We start from the raw sequence: 5,851 nt of genomic DNA on the forward strand, positions 1-5,851 counted from the left end.
TACATAGCAAAAGAGCGAGAAACTAGCAAGCAATGATAGAAGTGATTTTGAGGGTATGGTCATCTTGCCTACAAAGTTCTCAGAGTTGACGAGAGTTTGATCCTCGTAAGCGTACTCAACGGATTCCTCGATCACGTACTCGTCTCCCGGCTCTACCCAAAGCAAGAACACAAGCAAAGGAGCAACAATAAATCACGGTGAAATGCACAAGCAACATGATGCAAAACATGGCATGACATGCGGGATGTGATATGCAATGCATATGCGTGCTTTGGAAGAGAAAGAATGAACAAGGCATCAACATGGCAAACCAAGTGTGCCACTAGAAAGATGAGATGATTTCGGTCGAAATCGATATAAAGATCACCGGAATCGGATGCACGGTTTGCAAATGGCAAGCAAAACAAGAATGGCACAATACTGCGATTAACAGCACAATGCCATCCAGAATGCAACAAGAAACTAAGCTACTGCACTCCGACATAGCAACAAAGCACATGGTAGTGATCTACTCAAGATTCTAGACAAAACATGAACACTGAGCTACGGCTAAATCACACAAGAGCAGGTTCAAACAAGCATGGCAAAAGTGCAAAAGATATCAGCATCGCAGACTTAGTGAAAATACTAACATGCCAGGAATAACATCAGGAAGCAATGTTTAGAACAAGCAAACAACATGCTACATGAACAGAACGTGGCAAACAAAGGCATGGAATGAATCTTCTCAAAGCATAGAACAAAAGTCCCTTACTAATCATGAGCCAAAAAGGCACAGAAGATATGATGGCACTCATTTAACATAGCAAGTTTCGTTAATAGATTCAGAATTAGCAAAAAACATAGCATGGCATAAACAGAATTATGAAGGCATCTTTCCGAGCTCGATTCAATCACCACAAGGCATTCCATGAAAAAACAAGCATAGCATCAGCAAGAAGATATGTTCAAGAAGCTAACCATGACAAGAGAAAGTTCATAGCATGAATGGATCAATAACAACACCCATGGAAAAATTGATTAACATGTAAACAATCTGCCAGGAACATTTTATAGCAACATTAGAGCAAGATTGAGACATGCTAGGGCACTCCATAATTGCAAACAGGGGCATGTATGGATAGATCACAACTATGTCCAAATCATCCTTACTGAAGCAACTCAAAACAAGCATGGATCTCACTGTAGCATATAGTTTACATGGCATAAAAATAACAGCAGGAAAAATGACAGTAGAATCCTAAATCCCTGAAAACAGCAATATCATGAAGGCTACTTTGCATTCTTGTGCTAGTCACCACATATATCACAAAAATACATGGCAAGCACCCCTGTAAAGATGGAATGGCATAGATCAAAACACATGTAGAGCTCATGCCCATATGCAGCACACAACAAATGTAGCAAAAATGACAAATCCTCATACTCTGGTAAGAATCAACACCAAACAATTTATAGCACTCTTGCATCAGTGATTAGGGTGTCAAGATGGACTCAAACAAGCATGACACAATGGAACAAAATGAAGAGCATCTCACAATGAACATTTTGATATATCATGCGCATGAAGCGGAGCTACGGTCATGAAGTTATGATGCGATGAACAGGGGATCAAAATATTGCAGAAAAAGGACATAGAGATATATTACCCTCCGGATTTAGGGTTTCAGGTGCGTGGATCGAGGTTGGACGGAATCCTCGCCGAACCAGAGGACGGAGTTGGCCGGAGACGTTGAAGCGGCCGGAGACGACGGAGGGCGGCGGACGCGTGGGCGCGACGCGGTGGCCGCGGAGATCGGCGGCGGTTGCGGGGCAGTGCGGGCGGCGGCGCAGCGCAGGCGCGGGGCGGCGGTGGTGGAACCGAGGCGTGGGCGGCGGGGCGCGGGTGGAGAGGCGACGGCAGGGCGCGGCCCGGTCGGCGCGCGGGAGGGCTGGCCACGGGCCAGGCGGGCCGGCACGATGGGAGATGGCGGCACGACACGTATGCGTCTCCTGGTTGGTCGGCCGGCGGTGGCGGACGCTTTTGGCTCCGCCCGGACGTGTCCGGCGGCGGTGGAGGGTGGAACTAGGGTTTCAGGACCCGGATTTTGGACGGGGAGGACATATTTATAGCTAGGAGGAGTTAGGAGTGTCCAAATGGGGTGTAGTTTTCGCCCACATGATCATGATCCGACAGCGGAGGACATGGGAGTGGTTTGCGAGGGTTATTGGGCTGTTTTGGAGGGGTGTCGGGCTGCAACGCACACGAGGCCTTTACGGTTCCCCGGTTAACCATTGGAGTATCAAACAGACTCCAAATGACACGAAATTTGACAGGTGGTCTACGGTGGTGTACCTAGGCCGCTTGGCAAATCTCGGTCCATTTCGCGAATGTTTAACACCCACTCACGAAAAGAGACAAAAGGGGGACGCTGGTGCACGTAGGAGTGTCGGATTGCAAAACGGACAATGGAGAAAATGCTCGGATGCAAGAGACGAACACGAATGCAAATGTGATGCACATGATGACATGATATGAAATGCATGACATGAACAAAATGCAAAACGAAGACCAAAGCCCAACCATGAAGGGAATCTCACAACACAACTCCAGAAAAGGCAAGTTCGGAGTTACAAATATAGAAAGTTGTATCTGGGGCGTTACACAACTCCCCCTCACATTTTAGACAAATGCGTCCGTAAAACATGGTTCCACTCCCCTCCCAATCCCCCCCATTCATACCTCGTGGGCGCCAAATCACCTTCTCCCCGGAAGCTCCCTTCTCCCGAGCTGCGAAACCTCAGCCCCTCCTCCTTGGCGCCCCCACCGCACCAATTTCACAGCCGCCCTCCTCCCTAATGCCAGAGACGATGTCAATTTGCCGTCATGCACTGGGCCGTGTGCCTCTTACTTTGTGCTGCTGGAGTTGCCTCGACGACGGCCGCGTGAACCGTACTAGAGCCGATTCACCCCCGCCATTGGTCACGGCGCCGGTGTGGCTCCAACTTCGGATCCGTCCAGAGTCCCGGCGCTTCTTCCCCGTAGCTGTTGACCATCACGACATCATTGTTTCCCTACCGCCGGTGGCCACCACAACCGCGCCGGCCTCACCAACTCGTTAGCTGGACCTGCCTACTTCACCATGCCGCCAGATAGGTCGCACCCTCATCTCAAATCACTTTATTTAGGCATCAGTTGTCTAAATTTTTATTCTGGGCCAATGGATTCCCAATGGGAAGCAGCACCCCTCGAGGCGGCGGAGCTCCTAGGCTGTCGGTTGGCTGGTGTCCAACGTAAGGGTGCGAGGCCACAAGTTCGCCGCAGAAGCAGCGCTTAGATGGCTATCTTAGAGTTGCATGGGTTCAAGGTACTGCCGCCGCCGGATCTGGATGACGGGGAGTATTTGTGGATTGGCCCAGGGGTGGCGCAACCACGGCAGTGTGGTGGGGCGAGGAGCGGAGTTTTGGCCGGGGACACGGACGGCGGAGGCAAGCTGCTCTGTCGTTGGTCACTGGCTCTTCGGGGAAGATTCCTAATAGTGTCAGTTAGGAGGCACAAGACGGCCATCATGCCATCCGGCGTAAATCGGACAGTACCAAAATAAAATAAAATCGTGTGACCCCAATTTAGTCTCAGTCAACAGACATGTGACCACTCTCCTACCTCTCTGTTGATCTCTTAGTGTATTTCTTTAGATCAAAGAGGTGTGTCATTCTTAACATTATGCGTTATGTGCATCTTCAGCCACACCGTCTTCCGACTCACCGTAGCTGCTCCAACAAGGGAAGCATACACCAGAAGGGAGGTATAGTCCCCACTCAACAGTTACCTGCATCGAATGCGCGTGCCCGACATGGACAGCCACAACAACTGCCGGGCCATCGACAAGTCAACACATGATGCTCACTCCTATGGATGGCGGCCAGATAGGTTGTACCCTCATATTACTTGTGTGCAACATTTATGGCTTTGTTATTCATCTAAGCATGGAAAATAGGTTATCACATTTCACTGTATATTCATGCTGGTCTCTTAAAGGTCTTTTTTAGGAGTTAACGTTGTTCCATAGTTCATCTAAGATACTTGTTCTTTAGGTAACGTTGTTCCATAGTTATCATCCATCAGCCAATGCTATCCCACAGGCTGGTGATTACATTATTATACCACTTCTAGTATTACCTATGTTGTTCTTTAATACTTTTGTTTGCCATCTAGTTAATCTCGAGTACAAACGATACATATTCTGTAGCTTTCATCTGTGTTCTCCCTTTAGTTTTTGAGACCTGTTGCTGCTAGTTAAGCCTAGTCCTACTATTTATGTCGTCTCCTACAGGCACTCATTACATAAATCTAACTACTAGTTGTCTTCCATGCATGTCCGATATAATTGCACACACTGATATATCCACAAGAACCTCACGGAGCAATGTAAAGGTCAATAAACTTGATGTCAATGATACCCAATATGATGGAACATGTAAAGGCAGTTCTTCAGAAGACTTGCAGAAAGATGTTGAATCCTCTTCACCCCACAGGGTCCTTGCTCTAACTTGCCCATGATATGGGTACAACATGCACATAATGTCCTGGAGTGTATCTACTCTGTTGCAATGCCATGTGCTTAGCATGCTGATCATGCATGTGAATATGTCATGCCTTCCTGTTTTTCAGTACCTATTCCATTCATGATAACATGTTTTCAAATTCAAGTACTGTCATTCTACTCTATCGCAATGCCATCTGCTTAATTTGGACATCATGCTTCTGAATATCTTATGCATTGTTATTCATCAGTATGTACTTCATCTATCTACCATACCATGTTTTTTGCATTGAAGTGATGTTCTAGTGCTCTGTTGCAATGCCATCTTAGTTTCCCAATCATACACATGTATGTTGCCTTAGTTTTTTCTGTACGTATTCCGCTAGCATACAGTTTTACATTCAACTAGTGTTCTTTTACTTTTTTGTCCTCTCATATCCCTAGCTCTTACACCATACTCCCTCCGTCCGGATTACATGTTGCTGAAATGGATAAAAAATGATGTATCTAGAACTGAAATATGCCTAGAGCCATCCATTTTTTTCCAGATGGAGGGAATACATGTCAACATGTCATGCCTTTCTATTCTTCAGTACCTATTCCATCTCTCTGATGTAGCATGTTTTCTAATTGAAGCACCATTCTTCTATACAAGGCATGCAAGGGGAAGACGACTATGTTAGAATCTGAAGGATTACGAACTAGGTCATTGCAAAAGATCCAAACGCCAGGAGATAATAAACCAACTCCAGTTTTTATAGATACTACTCCAGCACAGAGAAACCCAACTCCTACTGATAATAAGCAGATTTGAGTGGCCAAAGAACTAGTCCGCTCCAGTCCAGCAAAAATATGTCAACTCCATTCTAAGAAGCGTGTGCGTATCCTTGCATCATGAAATTTTATAGCATGCTGATCATATTTTCTACATGTTTCTTACCCATCTCTCTTTTAGAAAATAAGCTTAACATATAGAAGAATTCCTGCACTGGTATTGTCTGTGAGGAAAGATTCTTGCAGGAATTCTCTGTACTCCAATGCAGATGTAAGTACCTATTGTATATCACTATATTTTTACATCAGGATGTATTTTGTTAATCAGCGTTAATCCAACCTTTATCTGATCTAAATTTAGTTGTAGCAAAATGTATGATTAAAGGCCACAATGTTCATTTTTGTAAGGAAGACTACCTAGTAGTTTTGCATCCTGAGCTGCATGATTGTACTATCCCATATTAGTGGATTTGATTACTTTGGTTCTCCAGTGGGTTTTTAGTGTTTTTTTACTATGTTGTCCTGTCGTATCCCTAGCTCTTACATCATACTCC

This window comes from Triticum urartu, chromosome 4A, assembly GCF_056163025.1.
Source record: "Triticum urartu cultivar PI428250 chromosome 4A, HENAU_Tu73, whole genome shotgun sequence".
In the NCBI taxonomy this organism is placed as follows: domain Eukaryota; kingdom Viridiplantae; phylum Streptophyta; class Magnoliopsida; order Poales; family Poaceae; genus Triticum; species Triticum urartu.